The sequence below is a fragment of the Equus przewalskii genome, chromosome 2 (genome assembly GCF_037783145.1).
Source record: "Equus przewalskii isolate Varuska chromosome 2, EquPr2, whole genome shotgun sequence".
NCBI lineage: Eukaryota > Metazoa > Chordata > Mammalia > Perissodactyla > Equidae > Equus > Equus przewalskii.
In genome coordinates this window covers 80,511,867-80,533,231 of record NC_091832.1, presented here as the reverse complement: position 1 = coordinate 80,533,231, position 21,365 = coordinate 80,511,867, and the positions used below count along the sequence as shown (strand labels likewise).

The 21,365-nt window shown below is 43.7% G+C and overlaps 1 protein-coding gene across 7 annotated transcripts in view; it reads left to right on the top strand.

Moving 5' to 3' along the window:
- Positions 1 to 21,365, top strand: part of TRIM2 (tripartite motif containing 2) — a 151,222-nt gene that overhangs the window by 19,440 nt on the left and 110,417 nt on the right. The gene's annotated exons all lie outside the window — the stretch shown is intronic.

Below are 21,365 nucleotides of genomic sequence, written 5' to 3'. Positions count from 1 at the left end.
CCTTGTCGTATAAGAGTAAAAGGGCATGATGTATGTAGTTCCCTCTAAAATGGTTAAAAATGTGTGTGGAGAGAGAGAGAGATTAAGAATGATAAAGCAAATGTGGCAAAATGTTAACAAATTGGCAAGTTTGGATAAAGGATATACCAGAATTTGCTGTATGATTCATGAAAATTTTCTGAAAGTTTAAAATTATTACCCAATAAGAAAAAACTGAAGTGCTGTTGCATTTGTTGAGACTTAAGTCAGCTGTGACAAAAAACCCACAAGAGCTTAACGAAGAGGGAAATTTATTTCTCAAGTGAAAGGAATGTGGCAGCCCTGGTAGTCTAGTGGTTAAGTCTGGCACTCTCCCCACCACGGCCCAGCTTCGTTTCCCCGTCAGGGAACCACACCATCCATCTGTCGGTTGTCATACTGTGGTGGCTGCATGTTGCTGTGATGCTGGAGGCTATGCCACCGGTGTTTCAAATAGCAGCAGGGTCACCTAAGGTGGACCGGTTTTAGCAGAGCTCCCAGAATAAGACAGACTAGGAAGACGGACCTGCCCATCAACTTCCCCAAAAATTGTGCATGAAAACTGAAGAAATAGCAGCAGAGCAATGTCTGATACGGCTAAGGTGAGAGGATGGCGCGAAAAAGACTGGGCAGGGTTCCGCTCTGCTGGACACAGGGTCGCTAGGAGTCAGAAGCAATGGCACTAATAACGATAACAAAAAGGGACCAGAGGTGAATGGTCCAGTTCACAAAGTGTCAGGGTCTAGGGTTCCATCGCGTTTGTTGTTCGAGTACCCTCAGTAACTGGCTTCCACCTCGTGGTCTAAGAGGGCTGCTTAAGTACCAGCCATTTTCCACATTCTAGCCTACAGGAAGGGGAAAGGCTTGAAGAAAAGGGTGAGGGGAAGCCAAAGGGTCCATGTCGGCTGTCATAACACAGGGTTCCTGGAAGTTGTCGCTCAGTATTTCCATGTACTTTTCATTGGTCAAAACGTAGTCACATGGCCACAGCTAGAACCTAAGAAATGAAGTCTTTATTCTACATCTTCCTGAGCCCACTTGAAAATCAGGGGTTCTAGTCTATGCAAGCAAGGGAGAATGGATGGTGGGCAGACAATCAGCAGTCTCTACCAAATGATGTGTGCTTAAAGAAGAGACCTTCTGCCCAGGCAGCCGCCATAAACTTTGACCCGCAGGCCCAACTGGGACGTCAGGCTGGCTGCACCGTGTGAATGCAGTGAGTGATGTTTCTAGGCTGTAAGTTCCACGATCCTGTGCCATTTCACAGTGCTCCACCGCTGCCCGCAGCCCCACTCGGCCAAACTCTGGATTTGTAGGAGACCCGCTTGCCGATGGCCGATTACTCTACTTGTTGAAGATTAATCCCTCAAGTGGCTTTGGTCCAACAGGACAAACTATTTTGAAAAACTGAAGGCAATAACTTGAGTCAGAATAAAAGCTTTGGTGCCTTCTGGCTGCCTCCTGTGTTTACAGGGAAACAAGAGTAATATTTAGTTTGCACTTGATGGTAGGTCAAAAGGCCTATTTTGTGGAAAAGTTTGCTGTGCTAATAAGCAGTTTTTCTAGTTCCTTGAGTTGTTGGCTTTGAGGCAAGGGGTAATAAAAAGTGATTCCTGGTCAAACTTGAGTCAAAATTTGAGAATCATGCATACTATAATCTTCTCTTAGAGATTTGCAATACATATTGATACATTAAAGGCTCTGAGAAGTCCTGCAGTAAAGAAGTCTGTTTAATTCAGAATCGCCCAGACTTATGGCCACCAACTTTTTCTTTTTCCTGGTGTCACTTATTTACTTTCCTTTCTTGGAGACCACCCTGGAAAATGCTGTGTCAAGGTATGCTTTTGAGTCACGAAGCCCGTACTGAAATGCCTGTAGCTTCACTCTGAAACAGTGATTCTGGACTCTGCTCATTTGTATTTCACAGAAAATGGGGCTTAGCTCACTGTTTAAGCATCATTTCAAGATTTTTTCCAGACAGCTGGATTTGGAAGCAAATGGAAGCTGCAGTCCAGTGGGGAAAGGTGGATTGACACCTGAGAGTCTTTTAAGGGATGTTTAGAATGTCACCACCTTTTTTGTGGCAGTATCACGGCAGGGCTGGATGCCAGTAGCTGTGGGTGTGGACCTCAGCGCGTCAGCAGCCTCCCAGTAGGGACCTGAGTGCAGACGCCAGCTGCTCGGTGTGTAGGATGCCTGTCAGGAAGAGGACAACCTTGACTTGTCAGCCCTTTGTTGCCAGATCTCTATGGTTAACGGCCACTCATGGTGGCCCTGGAGTTCTCTTCCAAACCGTGCCAAATCTCAGGAAACTAAACTGAGTTTTCTTGAAGCTGGTGAGGAGATGAGGACAGCTATTTTCACTTTCCATTTGAAACCTGCCGTGAATAAAACGGATTTGCTTTGTCTTCAGAGGGCTGACTGTTAACGCCGTAACCTGGCCTCTGTGAAACTAACTGAACGAGAGGCGTACTTTGTCCTCCATAAATTAACAGCCCCATTAACTTGGTATGTTTTTGGTACATTTTTAATAATTTTGCTTTGTGGTAATAGCAGGTTTTTCCTTTGTGAAGCCCATGGCACATTTCACACGCTATCTCAGTAATTTTGACCATACCCCTGTGGATGTGGGTATTGCTATTCTTATCAGGGGAAATGAGGCTCTGTTCTCGACAGCCTCAGGCCGTGCAGCTAACTGGGACCTGGCCAGAAGCAGAGGCAGAGCTGCGGGTCCCCTCTTGGCTGACAGAGCACACAGCCTTTGAAAGGCAAGTTTTCAGCTTTGCAGTCTTGCCCAGAAATAGTCAAGAAATAGTCCCTTGGGAAAAATTCTAACTAACACTCCTGCTAGCTCCTTTAGGCATCCCACAGAGCACTTCATTCATTCATTCATTCATTCTGTAAGTATATATCAAGTGCCCACTCGTGCCAGGCATTGTCCAGAACACTGAGGATGCCCCTGCCCTCAGAAATGTGCCTAAACACTTGTCTCAAGTGTCACCAAGAGCCCTGTCCAGCCTGTCTCTGAGCCCTCTGGAGGTGTCGAAAAGCGATAAGGGCTGAGGAAGAGTCCTCAGGAGGATGAGCATTTATAATTGTAACAATAATGATAACAAGAGCTACCTTACACAATGAGCCCTACACTATTGTAAGTACTAACCTACATATGCTCAGAACAACTCTCTGAGGTGGATTCCATTATTATTGTTGGGGTATTTTTGTTTTCTTTCTTTCTTTTTCCTTTTTTTGTGAGGAAGACTGGCCCTGAGCTAACATCCCTGCCCATCTTCCTCTACTTTATATGAGGGATGCCTACCACAGCATGGCTTGACAAGCGGTGCATAGGTCCACATCCAGACCCGAACCGGAGAACCTCGGGCCCCCAAAGTGGAACGTGTGAACTTAACCACTGCACCACTGGGCCTGCCCAAGGATACCATTGTTAAATTCATTTTACAGATGAGGAAATTGAGGCCCATTGTGGTTCAGTGACTTGCTCAGGTCTCACAGAATAGGTGGGATCCAGTCCAAGCCATTAGCATTAACCACTAGGCTGTACTGCCTCTCTAGAAAGCCTTTAAAAGGCAGGCGAGGGAACAGAGGTGGCTCTATGGGCTCTGATCACAAGTGACGGGCTTGGGGAGTGGTTTCAGCACAGAAGGCAGGGACCGTGTGATGGCCAGATTCTGAGTCAGGCTGGGACAGCCATTGGAGCAGGATGAGGACTCGCTGTCCTTGCATCCAGTGGACACATTGGCCAGGCTTACCCCCACATAGACCTTCCAGACTGTGAGTGGCTCACGGCCCTGCTCCCTGCCACCTCCCAGTCTGAAGACGACTCTGGCTCTCAACCTTCCCTCATCCACCAGGGGTAAGACATATGGAGTATAGGGCCAGGATCCAGAAGAGGGGATGTGGCAGTGACAAGTCCCTGGCACCTTCCCCTTTTGTTTGGACTCAGTCCCAGCATCCCTGCACACCAAGTCTGGAGGTGGCACGCCCAGAACATCCTGCTTGCTTGGGACCATTGGATGCCTGTTGGCTCCCTGTCCCTTCCTTGGCCCAGCTCGTGTCTCCCTTCCCCTACCCAGGTGACGCTGGGCCCCCATGCCAGGGAGCGTGCTGCACAGGAGTCAGAAGACGTGGTTTCCACTCTCCAGATGGTGGTCTGGCATCTACTTCCTACCCCGAGGGCCTGGCAATGGAGCATTTGCTTTCAGAAATGGGTGTGTTCTAGAAAATAGTGTGACTGAATTCTGATTAGCAGCCTGATTCCTAATGAACAGCTTTGCTTCATTCTTGCCTCTGACACTTTCTGGGTCTTTGAAGGGGAAGCAAGGGATGGGCTGAGCGAGGCTCCCTACCCACTTCCGTCCCTTGAGGGCTCACAGCAGCCCATTTCACCGGTGAGGAAACTGAGGCCCTGGGAGAGATAATAATTGGTAGAAGGAGGTGTGGAAGAAGTCCTTTGGTTCAGAATCAGAAGTGAAGCCAGGGGCCAGCCAGGTGGCATAGTGGTTAAATTTGTGCACTCTGCTTCGGTGGCCTGGGGTTTCTGGGTTTGGAACCGATGTGTGGACATACACACCACTCATCAAGCCATGCTGTGGCAGCAACCCACAACAAAGGAGAGGAAGATTGGTACAGATGTTAGCTCAGGGCCAATCTTCCTCACCAAAAACAAAACAAAACAAAACAAAAACGCTAGAACAAGAGTCCAGGGTTTTTCATATCACGTATGCTGGAAACATTGGACCGTTGGGCTATTGGACTAAAAAAAAATGTGAAGCCAGAAGGTGCAGGGGTGCTGAGGAGGCAATGTGCCTCCTGAGGCTGCAGCCCGATACCATTGGCTCTGTAGATACTGGGTATCATTTGAGATCATAGCACTCGGAAATAGTGAAGAGACTGGAGTCCAAGACAGGCTTCTTGATATAACTGCACTCAGACTGGGCCTTGGAGGGAAGAAAACGTGAGAGGCCGTGTGGTGTCGTGGCTGAGTACAGCCTGGAGCTGGAGTGCATGGGTTTAAACTCCCCTCTGCCACTTGTCAGCCATGTGACCCTGGGTGGTGTGCGTCTGTGACTTGGTTTGCCCATCTGTCGTAGGACGTGCCCACAGGGCTGTCATTAGGATTAAGTGAGCTGACACATGAGAACAAACACAGTGAGCCAGCGCCTGCCGTACCAGGCACCCGCTCAGTTTCAGGGTTACAGAACAAGAGTTCACTTTCAGTATTTGAGGTGTGTATAATACGGAATGGTGCACTTTATGATTTTGTGGGTTTCTCCCCAAATCCATTAGGCGTTTCAGAATAATTTAATTCTTGAGCTAAATTGTAAAAATTGTTACCGTCCTCCAGCCCCATTGGCCTCCTTTTTGTTTCTCATTCTCAACAAGTGTTTCCCCGCCTCAGGGCTCTTCCTTCCCTCTACCTGGATGCTCTTCCCCGACCTCCTCAGGATGTCCTTCCTGTCCCCAGGTCCCCTCTATCCCATCACCCTGGTGTTCCTTCCGAGCCCTTGTCCCAGCCTGTGATCTTCATACTTGCTTATTGTCTGATTTCCCCAGGGAGTCTGTTCACTGCTGTATTTCCAACACCCCCGCATCCTGCCTGGAACATAATGAAGATGTGATGAATGAATGAATGAACGAGTGAATGACAAGGGATGGCTGTGGGTGTCTGGCCCCAAAGCCCGAGATCCCCACCACACGATGCTGCCACCGATTCCACCTTCCCCAGGGCCTCTCCTGCCTGTGCTGGGGCACAGCCACCTCTCTCTCCTCTGGACACACAGCCTTTGTGGTCTGTACCTTCCCTGGGCCATGATGTGTGGGCTGCTTTTCTCCTCTCGGACTTCTCTTCATGATTTAAAAACTGCATCATTCCACATTCCCATGGCAAGGCCCCATTGCCCCAGCTGGATGATAAATGTTCCCTGAGGGCATGTATTGTGTGAAGCAGCAGAAAAAGACATCTGCTGAGGGTGGGCATGAAGGGTGGAGAAGGGTTGCATTAAGAGTGACAAAAGGGGCTGGCCCTGTGGCCAAGTGGTTAAGTTCGCGCGCTCCGCTGCAGGCGGCCCAGTGTTTCGTTGGTTCGAATCCTGGGTGCAGACATGGCACTGCTCATCAAACCACGCTGAGGCAGCGTCCCACATGCCACAACTAGAAGGACCCACAACGAAGAATATACAACTATGTACCGGGGGGCTTTGGGGAGAAAAAGGGAAAAATTAAAATCTTTAAAAAAAAAAAAAAGAGAGTGACAAAAGTTGGAACAGGGACATGGGCCACGTCTGGGGCCCTCGCTCTGAATATAGGTTCTGTGAAGCTAAGCTGTACCCAAGGGGTGGGGCAGGATTGTCCGGAGGGCTGTAGGGGAAGTGAGAAGGATAGTGTGAGATCAGGGCCAGATCAGCACATCTGAGTCTGCAACAGTGTGTAGGAAGCTCAGCCAAGAGAGAGGGCCTGGTGTGCAAGGGCATTGCCTAATGGGTGACAGAGCAAAGGGCACCTAAAGAAGGAATAAGCAAGAAGAAGGTCAGAGATCAGCAAAAACATGCCGAACAATGATTGGGATCCCTTGCAGGTGCAAGTCAGACGATCACAAGGAGGCTTCAGACCTGTGTTCCAGTTCCTGCTCCACCACTTAGATCGGTCTTATCTTGGACATGTTTCTAAACTTTTCTGAGCCTCATCTGTAAAATGAGGGTAACGATTGCCAGCTTCATAGGGATCGAGCGGGAGTCAGCATAAAGCATGTGGTACTCCTCAGTGACGTGATGTCTGCAGTGGGGAAGGCTGAGCTGCACGGTGATGAGCCACCAGAGCAGAGTGGGTGAACCAAGGGCCTTTTACCTCGGGCAGGGATTCTAGCTCATGGAGGAGTGTGCTTGGGCCGCCAGAACAAATACCACAGACTAGTTGGCTTCAACAACAGAAAGTTATTTTCTCATAGTTCTCGAGGCTGGAAGTCTGAGATCAAGGTGCCAGCAACTTTGAGTTCTGGAGAGAGCTCTCTTCCTGGCTTGCAGATGGCCACCTTCTTGCTGTGTCCTCACTTGGCCTTTCCTCAGAGTGTGCGCGGGGAGAGAGAGAGCCAGAGCTGTTTGTTGTCTCATCTTTCGAGCACGCTAATCCTTTTGGATCAGGGTCTCACCCTTATGACCTCATTTAAACTTAGTTACTTCCTTAGAGGCCCCGTCTCCAAATACAGCCACACGAGGGATTAGAGCTTCAACACATGAATTTGGGGGAGTGCCAATGTTCAGTCCATAACTGGAGGATAGGAGTAGCATAAGTGACAAGAAGTCCTCTGGGCACTTTATGGAGAGCCCCATCCTCCCAGCTTGTGATCCAGGTGTGAGGATGGATGAGCTCGGCCTTGTTCACTGTGATTGGCCTTGCGGTGACATTCCACTGTACACATGGCAAAGATCGGCCCTTCAGAATTCAGGACATTACCATCACTACTGCTGCTTTTGTCCCATCCTCAGGAAGTGGAGTGGGATCTCTCAGATACCAGAAACCTCATTATAAGCACAGGCCCAGCTGCCGTTCTTCGTGTCTGCTGACACATTTCCATCCAGAACATTCATCTGCTCCTGTCATTTTCCCCATGGTGGGTAATGTCATTCCTTCTCTTTGGAGTCAAATAGTGTCCTATTCCATTTCCAAGTACTATTTTCTAGGACAAACTCCCTAGATGGGCATTCTTGATGTTCCCTCCGCAGTACAGTGATTTGCCCTTTGTATCTATTTTTGATACGGACATTCTTCCTATGTGTTTATTGAGTGAATTACAAAATGAATGAGTGAATGAATGAATGAATGAACGAGTCTCTTTCATTTTGACTGCAGTTCCCTGAGAGGAGAATTTATTCTTTCTTTCCACAAAAACCTTCTAGTCAAAATAGCACCCAATATGGTTAGTTCCTTGAGTGACAGGCTTCTCATCAAAACAGCGATTCAGTTAATATAAAAATTTGGAAATTTCAGGAATATTTTAGTTTTTAACTCGTTGGCCTTTTTACTCCAAGCTTATGGAGTTCCCACCTCACTTATATAAAGCAAAAAAGAACGTCAATCATAGTTTTCCTCCCTTGATGGTACCAGCACACCTACTGCAGTCTCAGGATAACCACGTGGTCCCGAGCCGGGGGGGGGGGGCGATGGCCAGTGGGTCATTTTCCAGGATATGTTCCTTCCATGTTTGCTCTGATGTTTACATGTGTGATCTGAGCAGCTGGGCCTTTGTGTTTGAGTAGAGCCAGCCTCACTGAAGAGTTGTTCAGCCCATAGAATTTATTGTGTCTCTGCTTTGTCCCTGGCACCGTATGAGTAGGAACGACCTGGGATGAATTATGCCAAACAGGAGGATATGCCTCCACTCTCAGGGAGCTCAGAAAGGAGCTGGGGGAGGGCAGGGCATGGACACAGGAAATTACATGAGCAGGATTGCAGAACCAGAACAGGAGTTTGCGATTCCTGTGGGCCTGTGAAGCATGACCAGGGCTTATCTCTTTGATAAGAAAGATTGGGTTCAATTAGCAGCTGACGGGGAGAAATGAACTAGGAAGGTACAAAACTGACCATCCCTTAGCCCATTGGGAGCAGGGGGCTGAGGAAATTGCCAGACCAGTGGTTCTCAAGCATGGGTGATTTTGCCCCCACGGGACAGTTGTCAATGTCTGGAGTCGTTTTTGGCTGTCGTAATGAAGGAGGGAGAAGAGGTACTTTTGGCATCTAGTGGCCAGAGGCCAGGGATGCTGATAAACATCCTACAATGCACAGGGAAGCCCCCACAAAAAACAGTTATCCAGCCCCCAATATGAAAAGTACTGAGTTTGAGTGACCTCGGATAGCCTGAGGGAGAGTCTGGAATCCGTTCTGAGTGGTGGGAACTGGGTCACTTTGCCTCCTCGGGTCATGGTTTACTTATCTATGACGTAATGTCCTCTTAGGTTACCTTGGGATTCAGGGATTCTGTGATTCACGGAAGCTAACTCAAACTGGAGATGAAAGATGGGATGTGAATGTTCTTAGAATTTCCTACTTAAAAAAAAGCAGAAGTAGGGAAGGTTTTAAAGAGACTTTCTAGGAAACAGTATTTAAGCCTCAGGTGAACCTTTAAAAGTTTGAATCATTTCATCCTCATGAAACCTGTAAAAGGAGCTGGAAAGGCTTTGTTCTCACGCTTTGTGGCTAAGGAAGGAATTCTTGTTGGGGCTCAAGGGGCAGCCTGCAGCAGAAGCTTCTCCTAGAGTTACACGGGACCTAAGATGCCAGCCAGCTGCACCTGGCGCCCGCTTTTCAGGTACTGTCCAGCTGCCAAGTCCCTGAAGGCAGAAGCCCAGTTCTCCCAAGTCTGGGCCTTTCTTCCCTGTCCTCTGACTGAATCAGGGCCACGCCCTGTCTGCTACATGTCTCTCTTCATATCACAAAGAGCCTATTCTTCCAGACCTTAAGAAATGACCGGAAGGTAAGGATTGAGAAAAAACAAACTTTGCTTACACGGGAAAGCTGGCCCAAAGAGAGCACAAATGGTCAGAGTTGCCCAAATAGACTGATGCTATTTCATTGACGGGTACTTTCCAGAAAAAGCAATAGATTCTAATAAAATCCCCTTGCCACAAAATAGCAAAGGCTGTTTTTTGTACTGTAAAAAAAAAAATCCAATATTAAAAATTCAAAGCATGCTTGTAAAACATGCCGTTTATAAACAGAAAATTCTATATGAAGATAACTCTAATTAAGGATCTATTACTTAACTCTAATTAAGGATCTATTACTTAAAAGCATGCTTGTAAAACATGCCGTTTATAAACAGAAAATTCTATATGAAGATAACTCTAATTAAGGATCTATTACTTAATAGTGTCATAAATATGATAAATTTTAATTTCAGAATGTTTGAGCAATATTTCATGGCAGTATCAGAATGTATTTACATTTATTTATAATTGTAAATATATATATGTAATCAGAATGCTAAAACAGAATGCTTTTTGTATCAATGTAAACAGAGGCCATAATGTCAAGAAAATAGTAGATGCCGTCTACACTCATGATCCAAAGCTTGGTAAGACCATTGTGAAGGACTTACTAAGGGGGTGGCCAGTAACTATTTCGTGACCCTAAGCCCATTACGCACCTTGAGGCTTTCTTTGGATCTTTGGAGAGGTTGTCAGTGTGAGCTTCCCTGTCCCACCCCACCCCACCCCACCCCATGGCAGAGGGAGGAGCTGCTTCCTCCTCATCTTAAGCCAAGCGACAAAGGGGAATTCAAGAGGATGCTTCAGAGAGCTTGACACTCATGCTGAAGGCTGTGAGAGCATGAGGACTGGTATGAGAATAGAGAGAGAGGAAGGAGGTTGTGTTGAGAGTCACTGCCGTCCCCTCATTGTGGGGACGAGAATGTGGAGTTTTCCAGTGGGCCAAGCAGATCTCTCCTGACAGTCTCCTGAGCAAGAGGCCCTTCAAGAGGGCTGCAGGGGCGACTCATTAGGCCTTGCTAAAGGGGGTCTGTTTGAGGCAGGCTCCGGAATGACAAGGCACTGAGACTCAATGGCAGCCGGAGAATGGCAACCACATCATGGGAATTTCAACTGGAGTTCACAACAGGAATCTCCAAGGCCCCACAAATGCTTTCCAGGAGACAAAGTGCCAGCTCCAGACATCCGCCAAGCCCTGAGTGTACAAGTGTCCTATTATATCTGTACCCAAAGACTGTGACCATCTTTCCCTAATTCTCTTTCCTGAGGCCAAATCTGGAAGGTCAGAAACCTCACAACCTCTGGGAGGAGGAAGTAGAAACTAGAAGAATGAAAAAAATCCCACCTTTTTCACAGCTCCACTTCAGGTTTCCAGGATGAAAGCATAAAAGAGCTGGGAGAAAAAGCTCTAAATAAGATAAGAGGTTGGAGTTGTCATTATTACACTGGAAGGGGTGTTTTTAAAATCACCCTTATGGAGGTCTGACTTACATACAAAACACTGTACTCATTTTAGGTGCACAAGTGAACGAGTTTTGACAAATGCATATGCTTGTATAACCACCGCACAATCAAGGCACACAATATTTCCATCTGTTTGCTGTGCCCCTGGACAGCAATTTCCCCACACTCCCTGGGCCCCAGGTAACCACTGGCTGATCTTCTGCCACTGTAGGTCAATTTTCACTTTATAGAATTTCATATAAATGGAATATACTCTTTTGTATCTGGTTTCATTCACTCAGTATAATGTTTCTGAGATCTGTCCATGTTGTGTGTCCCATGTTTGTTCATTTTTTATTGCTGCGCCGTGTGCTATTGACTGGATACACTACAGTTTATTTTCCACTCATCTCTTGATGAACATCTGAATTTTTTCTAGATTTGGGCTGTTTTTCATAAAGCTATGAACATTTTTTTAATAATCCTTTGTATGGACATGTTTTCATTTCTTCTGGGTAATTACCTAGGAGGGGAATTGCTGGGTTATATAATACTCATTTGTTTACCTTTATAAGAAATTGCCAAATATTTTCCCTTAGTGGTCGTACCATTTTATATTCCTGTAGACAATGTATAAGGATTCCAATTGCTCCACATCTTTGGCAACTTCCAGTAATGTCAGACTTTTTAATTTTAGCTATTCTAGAGGTTGTGTGGTGGTATCTCATTGTAGTTTTCATTTTCATTTTCTGGATGACTAATGATATTGAGCATCTCATTATGTGATTATTGGCCATTTGTATATTTTCTTTTGTCCACGTCTGTTCAAATGTTTTGTCTAATTTCCTAATTGAGTTATTTGTTTTCTGAGTATTGACTGTATGGTTCTTCATATAGTCTGGGCACAAGTTCTTCGTCAGAAATATGTTGAGATTATTTTCTTCCAGGCTGTGACTTGCCTTTTCATTTTCTTAACAATGTCTTCCGAAGAACAGGTGAATTTTAATTTTGACAAAGTTCTATTTATCAATTTTTTCTTTTATTATTTGTGCTTTTTGTCATACAAGACATTCAAATTACAGAAATAAGACTGCTCCTGGCATTCAAAGGGCTTAGAAGACTTTTAATTACCTAAGAGTGACTGAAAAAGACATTGGAACTCTAACTGAGAGTCCATTCAAAGGCAGAGAAACACCAGCTCCCTTGAGAGCCATCCCTGTGTGAAGAGCCATCCCACAGAAGGAGGAAACACTGTAAGTTGAACAGCCACCACCAAGTATACATCTAAAACACAATAATGAGGACCATGGGTACCTTTAAGCTTAAACATTTTTAATCGAATTGCATAGTTTTACGACAGATTCAGTGTACCATGTGGATTCAGTGGAAACCAAAGAAGCTATGTTTGGAGAAAACGTATTCTGATTTTCTGCTGTTAGGCAGAATTCTAGAGAGATGTTAGCTAACCTTCTTATTTTTTGTAGTTTTTTTTTTAAATAACTGATTACTTCATGATGACGTAGTTCTAGAAACAAGTTAACCTGACAGCAAGGTTAAAAATTGCAGGTGGAGAATTTTCTTTCATGGTCCTCTTCATTTCAGTGATTTCAGAGACTGAGAATCAAACAATATGCAGTATTTAACAAGGCTTCCATGAGGAGGCTCTGTTTTTTAAAAACAAACATCCTTAAAGTCATCATGTTGCAAGTTAAGCTTATGTTTTTCCAGTTTGTTCTCAGAGGAAATGGGTAAAAACGTATGAGCATCTCTTCTTCAAACTAAATAGTTGCATGTTCAGTTCCTAAAGTGTCCCCTCTGGATTTATTTTCTGATCCTTTTATTATCTTGCTAAGCCTCTCAACTATTTCTGAATCCCCTTTTAGATGCCAAGCCCAGATCTAAGTGGTCAGTCTTCTTGTGAAGCCCTGGGGACAGCGAGGGGAGTTCCTAGTGCCCAGTCCTCCCCAGGCATCCCAGCATCATGGTGATTGTTTAGGCACAGTACCATGAGGCCAATTCATTTCATTTGGACTCCACTGTAACCAGCATTGTATCTGCATGCTACAGTGTGCATGCTCTAAATTCACAAGCAAAGTGCAAATCTCTAAACGTTTTGGGGGAAAAAGAGTACATCAAGGTCAAGAGAATGCAAGTCGAACAAAGGAAATTAACGAATGTTCGACATATGGTGCCCAACCACAGTCAGCCAATCTACAAGAGCTGCTAACAACTAAGTGTCAGGGGCCTCTGGACCTTTGCACCTGTTATTTCCACTGCCAAGGAGGCTTCTTCCCCAGATGGCCCCATGGGACACTCCCTGAGCCCATTCAGGCCTGTTCTCAGAGGGGGTCTTATCAGCAGGGCCTTCCTTGATCATCCTGACTTCAGCAATCCAGTTCAGTCTGGCCCACTCAAACCCAACTGGAAATTCCCAATCCTCCTTCTAGGCTGTTTTATATTTCCCCATGGTGCTTATCAGACACAGTCTATGCTTTTAGTTGTTAATTGGAGTATTTTCTGTCTCCCCTAGTAGAATGTAATTTGTGTATATTATATTTGCTGCTTTATTCCCCGGCTCTTAGAAGAGTTCCTTGCACAGAGATCCTCAATAAATAATCTTCGAATGAATAAATCTATGAACGCAAGAATTCTTTGTGGTGAGAAAGAGCACTTGAATATTTATTTTTATCAATTTATTTTATAGAAAGTGTATATAATGCTTACTCTGTGCTAAACACTGTTCTAAATTATTTGCAAATATATTTCATTTAATCCTCATGACAGTCGTATGAAGTAGGACAATTATTGTCCCCAATTTTTGGATGAGGAAACAGAGGTGCAGCGCCAAATCACAGCGGGTACGTGTCAGCCTGTTCCAGGGTCGGTGCCCTCAAACACTACCACACTACCTCCTTTAGTTAAATAACTGGAATACACTTGGCAGAACCCAAGACCGAACAGAGGCGGGCTGAGGCCAATGATACAGTGCTTTCTGGGCGAGGTGAATGGAGCATGGATGTTGGAGAAGAGGCAGTGGATCCTATCCAAGTGTGAGAGAGTTGAAGTCAGAGACTCGGAAGAGGCAAAAGAAATAAATAGGGTTTGCAAGTGGGATCAGGGCTGTGGGGGACCAGGTAGACGTGGAGAGAAGCACAGGCACTGGGAGAGGCTGACAAGAAGCCTGGGCAACTAAATTAGGCTTCAACTGGTGTCCCACAGGGACCCTTCACTTGGGGTGAAATGGCCAGCTCTAGGCCAATGGTTTAAGCGAATGAGGGCTGGGGAAAGGAGTGTGAGTATGGGCCTGAGCATATGAAAGTAACTTGGAGGTGAGGTGTGGGGAGAGCGAAGGAGGAAAGAAAGAGGAGAACCTAGATTAGGAGAAATTACCGTTTGTATTCTCTCGCGTTTCCCCTAATTTTGGAATATCAAATGAATTCAGCGATTAAAACTCCTTTAAGGGGCCAGCCCCATGACCTAGTGGTTAAGTTCAACATGCTCTGTTTCTTCGGCAGCGCAGTATTGGTTCCCAGGCATGGACCTACACTACTCATTGGTGGCCATGCTGTGGCGGTGACCCATGTATAATATAGAGGAAGATTGGCACGGGTATTAGCTCAGGGCAAATCTTCCTCAGCAAGAAAATAAAAACAAAAATCCTTTAAGGAGTGAGTAAATAAACAAATTGTGGTATGTTCATGTAATGGAACACCATTTAACAATAAAAAGGAATGAACTATTGATACACCCACAACATGGATGAATCTCAAAAAAATGTGGAATAAAAGAAGCTGCTATGGTATGAATGTTTGTGTCCTGCCAGAATTCATATGTTGAAATCCTAATGCCCAATGTGATGGAATTAGGAATCGGGATCTTTGAGAGGTGATTAAGTCATGAGGGCAGAGCTCTCATGAATGAGATCAAGGCCCTCATAAAAGAGATCCAAGAGAGCTCTCTTGCCCTTTCTACGTAAGGACGCAGCGAGAAGTCTGCAACCCAGAAGAGAGCCCTCACTCGACCATGTTGACACACTGATCTTGGACTTCCAGCCTCCAGAACCGTGAGACAGTAAATGGCTGTTATTTTACTCTTGTAGTAATATGCTACGGCAGCCCCAGCAAACTAATGCAGGGCCCCCAGGTATTTTTGTTCCTTAATATCTTTAGTTAGTTCTACCCTCATATCTTATTTCTGCTGTTTCTTCTTTCTTCTCTGAACTAATCCTGTTAGAATTTTATTCTCTTGGTATTTGACCACTTCTACACAGATGAATGTTCATTAGCTTCTCTAAGCTTCAATTCCTAATCTGTAAAATGAGTGAGAGCACCTACCACCTAGGGTTGGCTGGGAGGATTAAATGAGTTAATACACCTAAACACTTGTAGAACAGTGCCTGGTGGATAGCAGATGTGGTATACTTACTATTACCATTATTACTATGTTCTGCTCCCACTTCTGAAGAGGTGTCTCAGCTTGTACTTCCTCAAAATTAATAGTACATTTTCTTCCATCATTTGGATTATTGGTGAAAACGCTGCTTTACTCTTGGATCTAGAACGACCCTTTATTATGGGTCCTGGGATTCATTCTGAACCGGGTTTTCAGCAAATCCTCTCATGGTCTTCACCAACTAATTGAACACTAATCTGTGGTGTTGAAGCTTGTCATGGTTTAGCTCAATGGGCTGGGTGATGGGCAAATGGGCCCAAGACCATTGTTTGGTCTACCATATAAGTCAATATACTGCTCTTTTCCATGGCTACAGCCTAACTTTAGGCATCGCTTTGTAAATGTGGGCCATTGGTCACATGAGGACAGAGCAAAAGACTATAGAAGACTTATAAAAATCCATCAGCACGGTTAGAAAAATAAAAGTACATTCATGTTGAGGTGTGGTTGGCAGAGTCCTCTTCCCGGCTCAGTTTCATGTGAAGCCTGACTTGCAGCTTTATGCTTGCTGTCTTTCTTAGAAAAGTACAAAGTCATATAGAATAATAAATATGGGACATCCGCATAATTAGTTATAAATTCATCTGCAGAGAATCAATGCATTTGAGGATGGTTGTTGAAAGGAATGACTTTAGAACTGTTCGTTTCTTTAACAGTTTGTGGGCTGATATTAGAGTGAGTGATTTTTACTCATAACTTACAATGTATTGAGGAACAGCTAAGCAGAACAAAGTTAAAAGCCTTGTCAAAGTCAAGAAAGACTGTAGCTTTCATTCTTTCTATCTACCAAGTCCTTCATTGTCACTGATGGTTAGAGTTTCAGCTTATCCTCTTTATTAAGCCATGTTGCCTATGCATCCCTTTTATTTCCTTGAAAAAGAAAGGATTTAAAAAAATATAATTTAGGCTTAGAAATTTTACTTTCCAGAATCATCTGAGAAGACTTAAGGGGTCTGGCCATTCATCCATATGTTATCCAAAGGGCCTCAGTTATGACTTCACCCAATTCCATTAGCCATGTTATTTGTTACATGGTCTCTTACTGTGAGAATCTAGTTTTATGTGTATATCACTATTTAAAAAATATCAGTAGACAATTTAATATTTTCCCTTTGGTACAGTGTTTTGTATATTGGCAAATCCGGGGCTTGACAATGATTGTGGGATGTTGACCTAAGTTAATTGGGGCTTCAGCTCTTTAGAAGGATTGGGTGAAGCTCTGCTTATGGGTAATTGAAGCTTCAGGTTGCCAAGAGGTGGGTGACTAAGAGGTAGCTGTTTTGGATCAAGGGTAAAATTTTAATTGGATGATGAGCATTCTCGAAGGGTATATAGCAATTTTCTGAATTGTATAATCTAATGGTTTGCAATTTAGAAAGTAGTGATGTCATCTCCCCATCTTTTGAAAGAACACACATCTCCCTCTATAATTATTTTGTATATTATTTTTAATAATAGCAATAGACCAATGCCAAGGGATATGATGGTCAGGAAAGAAATAGACCTGAGGAATGTGTGGAACAGCTTTGTCAGAGTTTCAGTCCTACGTAGTTGTGTTTTCTTGATGAAATTCCTGGCAAAGTCTTCCTTCTATGTTTTCAAAGCCTCCTCCACCTTGTTCTCAGTTCATTTCCTGTTCCAACTTTCCAAGAGGTTTACTGGGTTAAAATGAACTGACTTCAAATATAATCCTTCCCAGATTATAAATTGTGGCTCTCTCTCTTCTTTACTGGTTTTAAACAAAATATATGATGAAAGAAATAGTAAACTCACTAAGAATGTCAAATGTATTCTGTAGGTCATTATACTCGGAGTTTATAGAGGATAGGAATTATGTCTACTAATACTATGGAGAAGTAGACAATGACGATCTACTCAGTAAAAGGTTGACATGATAGCGGTTTCTTCGTTTTTTTGTATATGGCGTAGTAGAAAGAACCCTGGACGAGGAGTTAAGAGACTTGGACCGTAGCCCTGGCTCTGCTACTGTCTTGCTGTATAACTCTGGGCGTGTCACTTAATTTTGCAAGGCATTGGATTTCCCATCTGAAAAATGAGGCTATCTGGTCAGATTACCTAGAAAATCCCTCCGTTTCTAAAGTTCTATGATTGTTTGCTGAAAATGAAACTGTCTGAGTAAAAGTTTGACTATTAGTTTTGTTTTTTTCTCTGGTTTGTGTCTTCATCCCGCTAGAAAGAAAGCCACACTGCTCTTTCTGACATCTAAAATGCTTCTTAATAAATTTTAGTCCTTTATTGATTTTTCCTTTTGCATTGGGAAACGTGTTTTCCCCATTGGATTTAGTTCTTCACATGCCTCTGCTCAGGGGGCAGCATGATGGACTAGAAAGAACCTGGCTTCATTGCCTACAGGTTGCTGACTCTGGGAATTTAAATTCTCTGACTCTTAGTTTCTGTATCTGTAAAATGGGAGTAATTATTCCTACCATCACCACCACCACCACCACCATCACCACCACCACTCCAAGTGGTTTTGCATAGTAAATGAGATCAAGCATGAGATGACATAGCATGTAGCAGCCATTTTGTTGTTGTTGTGAGTGCTGTCGAGTCAATTCCAACTCCTAACGACCCTGTGTACAGCAGAGAGGAACCCTGCCTGGTCTTTTTGTGCCATCCTCTCACCTTTCCGTGATATATCAATGTTCCACTGCTATTCATAGAGTTTTCATGGCCAATTTTTTCGGAAGCGGGTGGCCAAGTCCTTCTTCCTAGTCTTAGTCTGCAAGTTCCACTGAAACCTGTCCACCATGGGTGACAGATGGGTGACAGAGGGTGGTGTGGTTCCCTGACCAGGAAATGAACCCGGGCCACAGTGCTTGGGTCTTAACCACTAGACCACCAGGGCTGGTGCAGCAGCCATTTACCAAACATTAATTCTCTCATCCTGTTTGCAATTTTCCTTTCCCCATTAGGTGATCCTGTCCTTTCTCACCTTTAATAGAGAGAGTACAAGTGGGTCTCCTAGCACTCAGCTGCCCCACAGTATCTGGCGCTTAATAGATGCTGAACAATGTATAAATATTGAATGAGTGAGTGAATTAAATAAATCTTTTAAAAAGTCTTCATAAACTTTCAAGGGATAACCTTTCAAGGAAGGCACGTGTTGAACTCAGAAGATACTGAAAGTTTAAAAAAAAAACCATAAAATTAACATTTTAAGGTGAACAATTCAGTGGCATATAGAACATTCACGATGGTGTGCAACCTCCACCTCTATCTAGTTCTGAAATAAAATCCCACATCCATTAAGCAGTTTCTCCCCATTCCCTCCTCCCTCCAGTTCCTGACAGCCATCAGTCTGTGTTCTATCTTTATGGATTTATCTATTCTGGATATTTCATATAAATCGAATCATGCAATATGTGACCTTTTATGTCTGACTTGTTTCAGTTACGTAATATTTTCCAGGTTCATCCATGTTGTAGCCTATATCAGTATTTCATTCTTTTTTATGGCTGAATACTATTCCGTTGCATGTACATACCACAATTTGTTTATCCACTAATCTATTGATGGGCATTTCAGTTGTTTCCATCTCTTGGCTATTGTGAATAATGCTGCCATGAATATGAGTATACATGTGTTTGTCTGAGTACCTGTTTTCAGTTCTTTGGGTTATACTCCCATGAGTGGAATTGCTGGGTCATGTGGTCATTCTATGTTTGACTTTTCGAAGAATTGCAGAACTGTTTTCCACAGCAGCTGAACCATTTTACATTCCTACTAACAATGTATGAGGGTTCCAGTTTATCCTCATCCTCCTCAACACTTTTTATTTTATTTTTTTAATATCTGTCCTAGCGACTGTAAAGTGGTATCTCGTGTTTTGATTTTCATTTCTCGAGTGACTAATGCTGTTGAGCATCTTTTCATGTGCTTGTTGGCCGCTTGTGTATCATTTTTGAAGAAACATCTATTCAAGACCTTTGCCCATTCTTAAATTGGGTTGTTTGCCATTTTATTGCTGAGTAGTAAGAGTCCTTTATATATTCTGGATACTAGACCCTTATCAGATATATGATTGTAAATATTTTCTCCTATCCTGTAGGTTTTCTTTCCATTTTCTAGATAAATGTCATTTGATGTACAGAAGTGTTTAATCTTGATGAAGTCCAATTTCTCTATTTTTTTCTTTTGTTGTTCATGTTTTTGGTGTCCTAAGGCTTTTTTTAATGACAAGATCTTAACGCTTTAGAGGAAAACTAGACCTTTTCCAGAAGGTAACCTGTACTTTAAAATCGAGAGCCAGAGCCAGCCCGGTGGTATAGTGGTTAAGCTCACATGCTCTGCTTTGGTGGCCTGGGGTTCGCCAGTTCAGATCCTGGGCGCGGACCTACACACCACTCATCAAGCCATGCTGAGATGGCATCCCCCATAGAAGAACTGTAAGGACTTACAACCAGAATATGCAACTATGTACTGGGGCTTTGGGAGGGAGAAAAAAAGGAGGAAGATTGGCAATATGTTAGCTCAGGGCCAATCTTCCTCAAAAAAAGCAAAAAAGGATAAAAAAATGAATAAAATAAAAAATAAAATCAAGAGCCGTGCCACTCACCACTTTGGCAGCCCAGGTTCATTTCTTAGTGGCAGAACCACCCCACCCACCTGCCAGTTGCCATGCTGTGGCAGCAACTCACAAAGAAGAACTAGAAGGACTTACAATTAGGATACACAACCATGCACTGGGGCTTCGGGGAGGAGAAAAAGAAGGAAGATTGGTAACAGATGTTAGCTTGGGGCGAATCTTTCCCTAAAAAAAAAAAACAATCAAGAGACATGTGAGTACAGATGTAACAGCTCCTTTGGAACTGAACAGCCGAAGCAGTTTCCACCACTACTTGGAATAAGTACCAGAGGAATCTTACTTTAATATAAATTAAACATCAATGGCAGAATCATAAATACTTTTAAACTAACATAAATTAGAAAGGATAGTATCTTTGGACTGTTATTTTTATAATCAAAGCCAGAAGGGCTTGGTACAGAGTTTGTGGAAAAGGAGTGCATTTCAACATTCTTCTGTTTCTCTGCTAGTTAATTTTGATAGCTACCATGCTTCCCTTTATAAATAATGAGACTATTCCGAACTGTAATGACTGCACTTTTCTCAAAGTCTGTACGCCTGTAATTTATGCAACGCCACAACTCAACCAAATAGCTCTTAACTTTATTTATACCTCAGTGTATTATTTAGAAATCGTAAAAAGAAAAAATGCCACAGTTTATTTTCTGGTCCTTGGTTTTTATCATAGGGTATTGAAAAGTTAAGCTGACCTAGTAGCTTTAAAAGGAGAATTTAGTTAAGTTCAGGAGAGAGAAAAAAGCCACCGCTGTCCTTCTTGCAAATACAGTGAACTAACTTCTGCTTTGTCGCGTAAGTGTGATCAGATTAAGTGAGCGTTTAAAAAATCAGTGCGAACCATTGATATTTGGGAAATAAAATAAGCCCATTTCTCTGGGTTCTGAAGCTGTCCCCATCAAATCAAGCCTTTTCTCTGCAGATGTAGAGGCTGCTTCTCATCAGATATTACATACAACAAGATAAGCATGTCATAAAAGCATTTTCCTTGAACTTTGTTCTTTGATTGAAAAACTCTTATCTACCTCAATGAGTGTTACATTTATTAACCCCGAAAGGCCAAAGATGGCTAATGCAACAGAAATGTTCTGTAACTTTTAAAAATAAATATTATGTGCCAGGTATACAAACTCCTCCTTGGAACTGGTCTTCTGCAGGCAGTGATTAAACTTTTCATCTTGGACCCCTTTCACGCCGCTGGGCTGGAAAGATGAGGACCCTGGCCCCTCCTATTCGTGTTCCTCACTCTGGTCTCCCCACTTCAGAATGAAACACAATATCTTAAGCTAACAGAGCCCAAAGAGCATGGTCATTGGCTCCCATTGTCCCCTGATACTGAAGTCCCGCCCCCT